Here is a 14844-nt window from a genome sequence, read left to right on the forward strand (position 1 = left end):
TATGACTATATATATAAAAAGTCGCTTCCGTTCATCTCACGTCAGAAAGTGAGAAAATAAGTTTTCTCCGAGCAGTATCTCAGGCTTCTTTACTTGAACGTTCCTTATTTATATCGGGTGTTGTTGCTGCTGCTACTGCAGATGCTCCTGCTGCCAACTGCTTACACACGACACAAAGATTCGTTATTAACTTTTTTAACTTCTAACTTTAACGCCAGCATTGCTACGATAGTATGGAGGAAGACGCCACAAGAGGCTAGAGCCATTTACGCAAATTTAAGAACAGAATCTAATTTTGAAATATTCGTAAAAAAATGTGTCGCTCCAATAACGAAACATGTGCGGGAACATGTGCATTGACTTTGCATATTTCTCACTGAATCCGCAATAACAATAACAGATTCATTCATCCTAATTAAATATTAAGGCATGGTTGAGGCAGCGTATGCAAAATATATGCAAATACTGCACTGCATATGAAAGCGTTTCAGTAGAGCGTACTTAGCTGACTATATTATACAGCCGACTTAGTATATATGCAGTTGTTTCTTCAAGTAGCTCGATACATGGTACGAAACCCGCCGTGGTTGCTCAGTGGCTATGGTGTTGGGCTGCTGAGCACGAGGTCGCGGGATCGAATCCCGGCCACGGCGGCCGCATTTCGATGGGGGCGAAATGCGAAAACACCCGTGTGCTTAGATTTAGGTGCACGTTAAAGAACCCCAGGTGGTCAAAATTTCCGGAGTCCTCCACTACGGCGTGCCTCATAATCAGAAAGTGGTTTTGGCACGTAAAACCCCAAATATTATTATTATTACATGGTACGAATGCAGTACGTAACACATGTATAAACAGTGGTAAGCAACCGGTAATGGCGAATATTACTAAACGATGACCTTTCGGGCTACCACCTGCAACTATTTTTTGGGAGGGGGGGGGGGGTGAAAAGAGAAAACGCTTGTGTAATCACATTTATGGCAACTTTAGAGAAGCCCAGGTGGACAAAATTATTCCGAGGTCCGCCACTACGACGTGCCTCATAATCAAATCATGGTAGTGTCACGTAAAACTTCATGATTTCAATTAATTTTACACCTGCATCTTTAAAAGCTGTAGGCACATGAGCGAGTTTGTGATAGTTTGCGCTGCATACGTTCTATGGTCTTTTCGCAATCACAAACGTTGCACGAGGTCCTGTCCATCAGGTCGATAAGGAACAAGACATTGTTTGCTGATTTGAGGCCACTGGAGGGCAGAGCGTTCACAAAAAGAATATATACTCCATGCTCATCAGTGCAGATGGTCACGAGAGCAGCGCTCCACTTTTTGAAGGCGTCTAAACTCCGCGACCACCTTTGATTGCGCGGTGAACGCTGTGGTTTGTGTTCGCGCGTCATTTATCGTGCGCCCTTTTCTTTCTTTCTGCTCTGCCCGCTTTCACTTCCCTTTGTGTCGTGTAGTAAACCAAAGACAGCCTGGTTAATCACCCTGGATTTTATTATCTTTCTATCTCTCTCACATCATAGCTGCCAACACAGGATGAAATTTGTCCAGTGAACATTGCAGACCGCGGTCAAGAACAAGGAGGGGAGGTGCTTTTCCAGCGATATCGATAGCGCTTTCCCTAGCTTCATGCAGCCTTCCACGGGAGTCATTATTATCGTGTCTATCGACGTGTTTCTTTGCAAGAGCCAGAATTCACCATGAAAAACTAGTTGTCCCCGTGCGAGATTTGTTCCCAGGTTCATGATATTGTCGCGATGTGCATTGTTTGACTTTTTGTTGGTGACCGTCTTTCAACGTATCACCACTGTTATGAAGTTGTGCAATTTTAACGCGACAGCGTTAAGGACCCCGTGTGGCGGAAAATCCGGTTTCGGCGTCGGCGGCGTTGTCCGTGACAGAAAATTCAACCCGAACCACACATCCCGAACCACGCAGCGCGTCCGCGAAGCGCATAGGCGTTACTGAGCTAATTGAATTTCTCAAAGGAAAATAAAATGCGCCAGTAAATGCGTAAAGTACGACTTACACACAACATAAGACATGATAGCGTCGGATGTAATTTGAATATACGAGAAAACATAATTCTGTTACGCGGAAACTCAAACACACACCCCTTTTCCACATGCCGTTTGAGGTTTAGGCGCGGCTGCGCACTACCTCCGGAATCGGCTCACGCAAGAGGCCGCGGCTCTACCAGAAAGCTCGCCTTCGTGCATAGAATTTGTCCCCAGCATTTCCCAGTAAATATTACGGTTACATAAGCTGCACTTTACGGAAAGCGCGAGAAGCAGTCGGGATCTTTGAATACTCTCACGTTCCACTCTTAAATGTGAATCTTGAGAAACGGCCTATTCGCTATAGAACTAGTGACAGTACTAAAGAAAATGTAGGAGGCTTAAGACTGCATGGGCATCGCCAATAGTGCTGTAAGACTTCGAAAGTACGCAGGCACCAGCGAATAATCTAAAATATGCAAGGCATGTAATGATATCGTATGGTCATAAGGGCAGATACAGGTCACAACACTGACACCTATACGTGCAGGTGCGGCACTCACCGAACGATCATCTTATAGCCATAATATTTCAGTGAAAAGTGGCCACCGGCAAAGCCTTAACGTACGCGTGACAATATGTGAGACATTCCTGTTGTAGATGGCGTAATCATCGTGCAATCATGGTTGTGGCGCCGTCATCGCCGTCGTTGCGGTGATGATTGTTTTTCTCCTGTACAAATGAACTTGAACATTGTACGTATTGTCCACAGGCCACTAATGAAACCTTTGGAGGCTTTCTTATACTACTTGACCTGCTGGCTATGCCTATGTAAAGAGCAAAAGTCGTCATTAAGTTAATTTGCATTTGTCAAGCGTAGTCCTTTGACTTACGAACGGACTGTTCGGAGAAAGTATATGCACTTAGTGGACTCACGATAACATCGTAAAAGAGTGCGCCACAATTTGGCGCCCAAGCTCTTAGACTACCCACCGTGGTGGCTTAGCTTCTATGGTGTTGGGCTCCAAAGTACGAGGTCGCGGGAGCAAATTCCGGCCGCGGCGGCCGCATTTGAACGGGGTCGAAATTGCAAAATCATCTGTGTCCCGTGCATTGGGGGCACGTTAAAGATGCCATGGGTGTCAAACTTATTCCGGGGCCTCCCACTACGGCATGCCCCAAAAGAAATTCGTGGTTTTGGCACGTAAAACCCCAGAATTTATTCAAGCTGCTATTCTGGACAAAGGCATTCAAAATCTTAAGCGCAGACGCGCAAACACAGACGTGTGAACACAAATGCATACCTATGTGGTTATTCAGACGCTGCACTGTGCAGAAAGTTGAAGACGACGTAGGGGTTTGCAAAAATAGGCAGCGTTCTTTGTGTGTGTGCGTGTGTGTGCGTGTGTGCGCGTGTGTGCGCGTGTGTGTGTGTGCGTGCGTGCGTGCGTGTGTGTGTGTGTGTGTGTGTGTGTGTGTGTGTGTGTGTGTGTGTGTGTGTGTGCGTGCGTGCGTGCGTGTGTGTGTGTGTGTGTGTGTGTGTGTGTGTGTGTGTGTGTGTGTGTGTGTGCGTGCGTGCGTGCGTGCGTGCGTGCGTGCGCGCGCGCGCGCGTCCGTGTGTGTGTGTGCGCGTGTGTGTGCGTGTGTTCGCGTGTGTGCGTGTGTGTGTGTGTGTGCGTGCGTGCGTGCATGCGTGCGTGTGTGTGTGTGTGTGTGTGTGTGCGTGCGTGCGTGCGTGTGTGTGTGTGTGTGTGTGTGTGTGTGTGTGTGTGTGTGTGTGTGTGTGTGTGCGTGCGTGCGTGCGTGCGTGCGTGCGCGCGTCCGTGTGTGTATGTGCGCGTGTGTGTGCGTGTGTGCGCGTGTGTGCGTGTGTGTGTGTGTGCGTACGTGCGTGCATGCGTGCGTGCGCGTGTGTGTGTGTGTGTGTGTGTGTGTGTGTGTGTGTGTGTGTGTGTGTGTGTGTGTGTGTGTGTGTGTGTGTGTGTGTGTGTGTGTGTGTGTGCGTGCGTGTGTGTGTGTGTGTGTGTGTGTGCGTGCGTGCGTGCGTGCGCGCGCGCGCGTGTGTGTGTGTGTGTGTGTGTGTGTGTGTGTGTGTGTGTGTGTGTGTGTGTGTGTGTGTGTGTGTGTGTGTGTGCGCGTGTGTGTGCGCACACGCGCACACACACGCATTATGCAAAAGAAAGTTCAGTGAAATAGGTTAGTAGGTCGACTGCTGGTAGCGAGCAAATAATATATATATATGTTTTGGTAGAAAAACTGAGAGGTCGGCCTGAACGAAAGTTATGACCTGGCGCTAAGCTTTAGGGACGAGGAGTAGAAAAAGAGAGAAAGAAAAGAGTTGATAATGGGCACGAAAATGGGGGTGAATAAATTTTAGCAGCGCAGTCTCTTCAAAGTCGAATGAATAATGTATCCAGAATAAATGCCTGAACACTCTCTGTCTCTCTTGTCCGAAGGCCTTGTCCGTCCACCTATGACGAAGCATTCTCTTGTAACAGCCATGCCGTCACCTTTAAATCACAGTGCCGAAAGCCGGAAACCGGCTATCATGGAAGATCATGGATAGCCTGTGGAGCGTGACAGCAATTCGGCGATGAGATAGCACTTAAAAGCTTATCAAAGACGTTGAGGATCTAGCCAGCAACGAGTTCGATCACGCGACGTTTCGCAGCATCCTTCAACTCGGATGCCCTCTTTTCGCAGGTATTCCTCCTTCACAAATATGATAAGCGTGATGCGTGCACAAAGCTACAAGTGTGCGTGTGTGAGTCAAGTTCGTTGTAAGAAACTGAGTCATTTTCAGGAATTGCAGCCTATGCTCATCTTGAAGCTCTGTAGATGCGCCGGGAGATGACTGCTGGTCTAGTCAGATCAACTTTGTACAAATAGAATACGCACCTTCGATAACGAAGAGGCAAGTGTGAAAATTATAGAACGAATGAAGTGACCACTAGGTGATGTCAATATTGTACTACGTAATAGCCATGTGCTTTGGTGCTTGCCGGGAGTCAAAAACGCTTGCCGTGAAACATATGCTCAGTATATATCATTTGACAATTCGGAGGAATAGCGTGTCTTGGATCAACATGCTGGTAAGACTTCAATGTCGTCGGCTAGTTATTGTAATAACAATAAATCGACAAAGTGGAGCGCAAGTGGCATCTTAGGGAACTACGGCGCTGTAATTGTTTCGTTACCATGGGAAGGTAGGGAATTTCATGGATTTGAGTAATGTTCGTGCTTGTGGCTTCAAATTTTCTTGTGGTGCTACTTTTTACGCTTTACCTTTCTAAATTTCCAAATAATTATACTTGTATAAGCATGAATAGGCAACAAGCGCGGGCATATCCAGAATTATTGCGAATTTTCGCATGCATAACGCAATATATTGTTAATTAAAAATGATGATTTTACAAAAGCGGAAACTCGTTTGAAGTCAAAAGGACAAAATTTAGGCACTGCCGCCCAATATTTCTGCGCTAAATAAACCACTATTCTTGAAGATCCAGGATATAACAGCGCCAAGTTTCCCTTGTTAATATATGTAGGAACCTTTATGGTCGCCACAGTCGTAGGCATCTTTCTTGCCACACAGACTGACTTCAGAGTTCGTTAAATCACCCAAGCGATGAGGCTCCCGGCCAGTAACACTAACAGCTTCGCTGGATACAGAGCTGCGATCCTGCAAGTTCGCACGGGTCTGCCGATTTGTTTATGTCTTTATTTCGAGACAACAGCTAGCCTGTGGACAAGCGACAACATTTATGCTTTTACGTGGCTGATTGATGACGCCATTTATCAGTTGCCCGGGGATGGCGAAGCTGTAAGCAACGTTATTCCTCCCAAACTATATGTAGCATTGGGTCCATGACTGTAGCGAATTGCATGCAGTGGCCCGCATGTGCTGCAGCGTGCATGACTTCCAAGTTTCCGCTATGTTCAACGATGTCTTTCCCCTAGGCAGCAGGGCTTCGTCTTCTTCTGTTCCTTTATCGGCAGTTGTCCGACTAAGCCCTTCGCATGGCATGCATTGCTTTGTCATCCATCATTCCCGGGCTACACGACGTTATTCTTTACGAGAGCAGCCTGTAGAGATAGCACTCAAGTCCTTCTCGCCTGTTCAGCCATTCCGACTGTGTCCACGTATATGCCAGTTTCAGAGTCGCCTTGATGCCAGTGATTGTCCAGACTTCGTTTCCTGCGCCCCCCTCTCGACCAAGAAACCCCTCGTGGAAAGTTCCTTGAGTTGATGTCGTCACACACATTTCAAGCTGTAGCTTATCTGTACTTGTGTGTACATGGCCCCCTTCGGGATCAGGCAGGGGGCCTGATCCCGGAAAGCATGCAGACGTGGAGGATTCATAATTGTCTTAGCCTCTCGCGATTCTCAATAATTGAGTTATGGTCCATTAAAAAAAACACAACAGATATTCCACCGGAGCTATTTAGGAAAAAAAAATACAAGAAACACTTGATCTTGCTTCCTATTGTACATATTGCCAATAACTCCTCTATGAACGTGTAATGCGTGTTCAAGGCCTCCTCTTATCTTTATGCCCGACATTCCTTTATTCCCGACAGTAGGTACAATCAATATTTACGGAAGCCAAGATTGTTCTTGCGATTTGAAGAAAAATATTCACGAATAAACTTCGCTTATATGAGGCTCGGGCCAATAAAGCAGCCCAGAAACAACCTTGCGTTTGTTCTACATTATTTCGGGCCATATTTTGCCTTGTGCCGGTAGTGCGGGGTATTTATTTTCACCGTCGTTATATATCATTGCTGTATAACAGCCCCGTAGAAGTAAAGGATGAAGGTAATTGAGTATCGGTGCGAAAAGAATTTGTACTGCATACGACGCTATGCGAAAATTAACAACGTTGTGCAACTATACACTCTATGCTACGAAGACGTAAGTAATGCTATAGATTCACTGTCATCTAAATAACAACACGCAATGACACAATTCGAAAGGAGGAGTTCGAAGTGCGGGAGCAAGCTCAGCAAATGCCTCGTTTTCATGAACTGCCTGTGCCACTCCTTCTTCACGTGCGAAATCAAAGTACGGCGGGGCAGCTAACACCCTCTGAATGCAAGGATGCGAAAACTCGAACTACAGCTCCAGCTGTAAGGACACCGCTCCAAGAATACCGGAATCGGTGTGACACAAAGTAGTCCCACGACACATTTTTAACAGGATAGCGTTAAGGGCCTCGTGTCGCAGAAAATCCGGTGTCGGCGTCGGCGTCCCTGTGAGCGAAAATTCTCGAATATGTTCAGGTGTATGTTATGCCACGCCTTGCTATATGACATGCGGTATATGCGGGTTATATTGCAACACCATGCTATTACTAAAGTTACTCATACATTGTATTACGTTCTTGACAAAGTTATTCCTCGGAATTTTGAGAATGACAACGCACAAACGAATGTCATGAAACAAAACACCAAGAACGCATGCTTTGCTGTTAAACCTTCTCAGACCTAAATGTTAAAGTACGATACAATAACAGAAACCCGAAAATTATGTATCTGTTCTGGCACGGCTGTGCACTACCTCCGGGATCGGCCCAAGCAAGAGGTCGCGTTTCTACGAGAAACCTTGCCTTCGTGCGTAGCGTTCGCCGCCAGCGTTACCCGGTAAACATTACGCTTACGCGAGCTGCAATTGCCGGGAAGCGCGAGAAGCAGTCAGAGATCTCTGAATGCTATTGTTTCTTGGTTATGGAACTTACTAACGATTTATAGTGCTGCTGATGCTCATAAAGAATCGCTAGGTGTTGTAGAATGCCGCTGGAATAGTTACAACTTCTTTAAAGTGTGTATTTGCTGTCGAAGCAGCCTTTCTTTTGTAAGCAACATGAACCAGCGCCAAAGTCAGTGCCAATTCATGTTACACAGTGACTATCACCAGATCCTCCCACGAACGTCGCCTGCATTGGCTCCGCCAGTGAAACGCGTGTAGATTTTACGATGCCAGCATATGAAACAGGTCGTTTGGGCCGCACAGTATCAATTTCGAAAAGAACAAAAGCCTGAAATATTCTCGGGCATTGCGCGAGATATCTGGGGCACGGCGCAAGGAGGCTCGTGGGACATAAACCACTGACGCCTCCTTTGTGTCGGGTCGTTTCACGCGATTGCATTGAGAGCTGATGCACGGGTGCTGCTTAACAGTCATAAAACTGCCGACGCCATGTGTGCCTCTGCGAAACTTCTAAGCATCCAATTCACAGTGGTTGCATTGTTACTGCGCCTATTTTTATAACTTTTTCGTGATCTCTGAAAACGTTGCACTAAACGAGGAAATGGCAATGGGGACACTAAACTTTATTGCTGAACGGGCATGTTATGCAGCTTTTCTTGTGGACAAGGCATAAGAACTATGCAATTCTGAAATGAAGCTTTCTTTTACTTCGGTTTCATAAATATGCAAATTTCTGCGCCATCAGTTGGGAAAAAAATTATTTTGCGGACAGTTTTGTTTAATGCGGCTATTCGAGCGAGTGAGCCTTGCTTTTCGTGTTATGCGTCACAGCTTCCCATTGGAAAGGTTTTTCTTGCGCGTTTTTCTGGTTTGAAAACCGAATTTTTTTGCTATTTTTCTGCTATTTATAACACTTTCGGTTAACCCCCTTACTTTGGCTTGAAGACGTTTCTTATTTCTGTGCACCTACAAATTCCCTGAGGCAAGTACGAAAAATACGTTTCATGTCATGACTGCAACATAGTTTCGAATAAACCCCCGCCCCAATTGGTCCTATCAGCTACAAAAAGCTACAAATGTGAAAAACAAACAAGAAATATTGAGAGCTCCCTTCTGTTTCATAATTACAATGTTGCGACAGTTTCAGTAATACCCTAACTTACAGTAATACCATAATTACAATAATACCAATACAGTAATAATACAGTAATAAAGTAATACCGTAATTGTGGTCTGTGCAACTTGAACATGGCGTTCAAAGTATACTGATTCGTTCGTAGGCTTTGAAGTTTTTCTGCGTAATAAGAGACAGCTGAATTAAGGTGTGTGAATTATTATGGACAAGTCTAACTCTAAAGGTTTCTTGTTTTATTTATTTATTTATTTATTTATTTATTCATTTATTTATTTATTTATTTATTCGATTCACAATTCGCTTGTCACAATATGATAAAAATATGTCACTTAATAAAGGGGCAATACAGGAAACAATGCACACTCCACGCTATTGAACGAAGTTCTTTCCTTCGAAATTAACGATGGTCGATGCCAGATAAAAATGAAAATTTTCTAAAAAGTCGTCCGCACTTACGCCACATGCGTTCTGAAAGGCCACTGGGCCGCAGTCATCAATGGAATCTCTAATGACGGATAGCAATTTATCTTGCGGAATGGAATAAAATAGGTCAATGACATCAATGGAAAACGAAAACAACGATTCCCTCGAGCCTTCATCATCACGAAGAAATGCTATAAGCTCTTCAGGATTCCTTATCATGAACGGGTCCTCAAATTTGAGCAAGCGCAAGTGTTTGTGGAAAAACTTAGAGACCGTCCCCTGCCACGTGTCACGCTTCGATACGATGGCTCGGAATGGAATGCCTTCTTTATGGGTTTTCGCGGAGAATAAAGTGCTGAGCGCTCCGCTCTTCGCACCCTTGATAGCCAAACCAAGATTTGTCAGGTTACACCTGTCACACAGACCAATTGCTAGCTTCTTTAGCTTAGCGGCAGTGCACGTCTTGATGAAATTTTTTTTTTGCGACAGCTTCCCTCGCTTTCTGACGAAATAACGAATTAGGTAGAACGGTAAAACTACCTTCTTTATCAGAAATCATTAAAGCCAGATCATTCTGCTTGAGGTACTCGACAGTTCGCTTAACATCTCGCTGCTGGTTCTGCTTGGACCGCTTCACTAATAGTGAGTTTACCCCTTCTGAAATACACAAGCCGTTTTCATCCTCGGGCGCACGTCTTGCAATGTTCTTGACAATAGATAGGAGCTCGACCGAGGACTCTTGGGGTTGAATACAGAACTTAGGTCCTTTAGTAAGACTGAATCAACACTTTTTTTTCACATCACAGTGTCCAATATAGGAAACCTTTCCTGGTGACCTGGTTCCTTTGTTCTTTGTTGTTTGCGCGGTTACATGATGCATTCCAAGTGCCACAAATTTCAATCACATCGGGCCAGGAGTTGCCTAAAAAGTATTTGTGCGTTTTTCGTGTATTTGATTAGAGAAATTGGAGCAGCCTCCGAGCTAAGGCCCTCTCTTAACTAGTCGCTAGTGGTATGTCGAGGGGATAAAGTGTTGGTGGCAAATCAATTTGTGTGTACCTATTGACGTGTTTTATGTGGGCCACCGGCTTTCTCAGGTATAGGGGAGGAAGGGTGAGACGTTCGGAGTGGGACATCAAGTGTGGAAAATAGAGCGTTGCATTGCTGGAAGAAGACGGGACGCAAATTGCGAAGGCGTGCCTAAGGAGTCCAATCGATTGCCCCGTTAAATGTGCATCTATTTCCTATCTGTTGCTTTACTTTTAATTTATGATGCTTGATTGTTACTGTTGTTATACTTCTCATAATACCATGCCATTCCACCTTCCCACATAATTTTTTTCGATTATTTATTTTATTTATTTTCGATTATAACCTGGAATAATCCATGTATTTGCAGACCAAATTATGGTTTGTAAATATAGGGGATGAACTTATAGTGGGCTCATTTTAGGGATCAATATATATATAGTCAGCCAAATTAGAGTGGGTAATGGCAGGTATGAGCCACATTTATGCTGGTTAACAATAAAAACAGCTGCTAAAACAGTGTACGCAGTGAACCTGCTCGTGCCACTGTATGCAAGTTAAAGCCGGTGGAATCACTGAAGTCTACAGATTCTTTTCTATTTCGTATCCACTTCTAGAACACCCAGTTTTTTTCTATTCAATTATGTAGAGATGGTACACCGGGTTACTGAAAATGAACTCTTCTTTACGGTTACAGTCCGGGCCTCTCCTGGAAGCGCTGACTCGGAGAGTCCTTTGAGCCACCGTCTCGAGAACTTATCATGGCGCTTCTTTTGCCGCGCACGTTCGCCTCGCAAAAAAATGAAGCCAGAAAGACAGCGACAGAGAATGTTCCGCCGGCACTCTTCTTTGACATGAATTCATCGCTCCTTTCGTTAATCTCTGGAAGGCAGAAGGCTCGTCACGACCTGCGTTTCTTTGCCAGAACACGTTGGGCGCAACTTTGTCTCTAATGACTTATGAAAGGCAGTCCGTTAATTTTTTAAATATTTTTTTCAGAAGTTAGAGAAGGGATGTTCTCCTGGGAGTAGCTTGCAAGCGCTCCTTTCTGCCTCAGAGTATGAGGAAGACAAAGAGAACACACGAATGAACGGCGCCCAAGAACGTTCCTATCGCTGCTTGTTGCTGGGTTAGTCGGTTCGTACTTGCCATGGTGCAAGAGGGCGCGAAACTATGCGAAGTAACGACCGGACAGGAAAGAGCGTCACACGCGACTAAGTTTATTCTGAGCAGACGGGCGCACTCTCTTTATGCAAGGCGCCAGCTTGCACAAACACATCTGCATGACCAAAATCACACAACGGAAATGAAATTGCCAAAAGAAGAATTGCCTTTCTGTGCTGCGCAGAGACGATAGAGGTATATCAATGATATAATGGTATACGTAGATGACAGGTTTGTGGCCATGTGCAGATCTGAACATCAGTTCTTCGAGTGCACGCTAGAATAAGTATGCATTTTTTTTTAAAGGAAGAAGTTCCCCGAGGCTGTGGCCCCTTGGCAACTACCATAGGGAGGTCTGCTCAGCCATGGAAAAATTCATAGTTGTTTCAAGACGTTTTTCTTAAGTTCTTAAAACATTATTTTTATCCGTTTCCCCATGACCCATTTTTGTACTACCAACATCTTCCTAATACCATCCAAACCTTGGCCAATCCCTCGCTGTGGGTACGCGCCATCGAAGTAGGCTATCCAATCCTATCCAATCCAATTGTTGGCCCTGTTCCTTTCCGTTGGCCTTTTACCTTGGTTTTAACTAGTTTTTTTTTACATTGTGCCCGGACTTTATTGCTCTGGAATTCAGGGAGAAGGAGTGTAGCGACCTACGAGCCACTGAAGCCGGCTACGAAGCCTTCTTTGTCCTTTCCCTCGGAGTCTCTCCAACCGCTACGGCGGTCGGCAGCCGAGAACGACGGCACGAGCCCTGTGACCACCAGCGTGTTTTGAGGCGCATGAGCGAATCGCAGGAACGCGTCCATGATTCTACCAACGCGCGCCATGTGCATGACACCATCAAGCCGGCACGGCTAGTGCTTGAACAGCAAGGCGCTGACAGCCCGCTTCCGGTGACCATGGTGGAACCCAGCGAAGGTGAGAGCAAGAGACCTCGTCTTGATGAGGCACCCAATCAGGAGAATGACCATACTTCAAGCTATCACCTAAGCGATTATGAAGCCATTGAGTATGATGAAGAATCTTTCAAATTCGTGACCTACAAAAAGAAAAGAAGTGAAGGAATCCCGGTGGTGTTCCGACCATCAGAAGAAGGACATAATTTTTGGCAAGTAAATCCAAATCATGCTGCATCAGAAATTATCTCGGAGGCAAAGGAAAAAGTTCAAAAGTTCTGAGTAAACAGAGACGGCAGTTTTTCAGTGAGTGTTACCTCAATGGCATCCGCGATAAACTTGTTCTTGCGTCACGAAGTCGCAGGACTAAGAGTAAAGCCCTGCATCCCGGCTTCGTACACTCGAAATGTCGGAAAGATTCGTCACGTGCCACTTCAGTAGACTGAAGAGCAACTGCTCAAGTATTTGAAAGATCTTGTAGTAGTATCAGTCCGCCGACAAGCAAGATACTACCGTCTGGAGGGTGGCACAGTTGAATTGCGCTCTTTGCACAGTATAATCCTTCACTTCAGAGATGATAAGCGAATGCCTCAGAGAATCCACTAGGGCTTCACCCGGTAGAAGAATACCTTGGTCCTGCCTTGAGGTGGTATAACTGGCAGATGTTTGGACACCTTCCAAACAACTGTCGTTGGACATGTCGATGTAAAATCTGCTCTGAGCAGATTGTACATCGCTGGATGCAAATCTGTGATGCAATGCTGGATGCAGATCTGTGAGACAGCCTAAACGTGCAAATTGGGCGGGTAATCATAAGGCTTCTTTCTCAGGATGTCCACAGAACATTGCCGTATCCATGCTACACAGAGATGTGATTAATTCATGGGAAGCAGACACGGCACAAGAAGTGCCTTCCGAATCTTGATGCTGTGAGCCCAGCGAATCACTGCCAGTTTACATCAACTGAACAAAGATCAAAAGAACGATCGTATTCGTCAGCATTAGAGCAGCAAGCTGCGCAAGGGCCTCAGAGACAGCGGAGTCGTCATTCTGTTACGGTCACAGTACACATCACAACAATATTAGCGACCTAACCTATAGGACAACGTCAGCGGGCTTATCAGAACACCCCTCAGCGATCACTTCAGAAGGCGAGTAGAACCTCGGCATTCCAGGATAACACCGCGCCACTCAGTGTTGGAAAGATGATTCTACCCATGCTGTTTGTAGCAGTTCGAGCCATTGTAACAGCTCTACCTCAGCCGAACAAGCTTCAAGAGGTAAAAGCACTGTTTTCTATGGAGCCAATTATGAGCCAGCTGCCCGCATCAGTGCTAGTGAATGGCAATCATGAATAGTCGTTACGAAAATGTCGCAATATTTAAGTGGAACGCTAATAGCCTTCGATCCAAATCGGCTTATTTTCGCTAGTTGCATAATACAGCTTCCCTGTACTGTGCATACAACAGGCTAGTGTACGTGATGATTTCCGTCCTGCTAATTACATAATATATACATCCCCTCTTCCAGCTGGAAACAATAGAACAATATTCTGCGTTCGAAAAGATTTGCCCTCTCACCTCATTCAGTCAAGCAGTTCAGATTTCCCTGAATATGTAGCCTCCAAAGTATATCTCGCAAAACTATGTGTAACAATCGTAAGCATACACCTGCAATCACCGACGTATTACGATTGATAATTTGGTAGATATTTTTAGCATCAAAGGGTCGAACATTATCATATCTTGGGACTTTAACGCACACAACGTAACATGGGAGAGTCATCACTGTGATGCCCGTGGGAATATCGTTCAACGCGCCGCGGAAAGATGCAATCTTTCAGTACTTAATGATGGATCTGTCACATTCATGCGGGGATATCGCTACGCCAGTTGCATAGACGTGACAGTGTGCTTTAATGATCTTGTTACCGACGCTGGCTGGACAGTAGCTGCAGAAACACGTTGAAGCGATCACTCCCCAGTTCTTATATCACATCCACGTTTAAAAAGTACTGTGAGACGAAACTATGTGGATATAAAAACTGGCACCTCTTTCGTCAACAATTGTCCAGTCGGGTGGATTGTGAAGCTGACGTACAAAAACTCACATCAGCGACGCAAGAAACAATGAAAATGTGTACAAAACAATTGCCCATTCCTGACGAGTACATACCAGTTGATGGAGAATATTGTCACGTGGAATGACGTGTGAAGAACACAGTAGCCATACTGTGAACGACAAAACTAACTTTTATTGGGCGAACCTGTGACCACAAAACAGGCTACACTTATAGCCTAACGATAGCGGCGAACACGGTCGGCGATCGTCGAAAATCTGATCAGCGGGTACAGCGCGTCGGCTTTTATACAGCAGTCATCGAATGTTCCAGACTAATCGTTGGGACGCGCATGCGTTCCACAAAGTTCTACACCATTCGCGTCACGCGATGAAATCAGATCACACAAGGTTCGGCGA

This window comes from Dermacentor variabilis, chromosome 9 (assembly GCF_050947875.1).
Source record: "Dermacentor variabilis isolate Ectoservices chromosome 9, ASM5094787v1, whole genome shotgun sequence".
Taxonomy (NCBI): Eukaryota; Metazoa; Arthropoda; class Arachnida; order Ixodida; family Ixodidae; genus Dermacentor; species Dermacentor variabilis.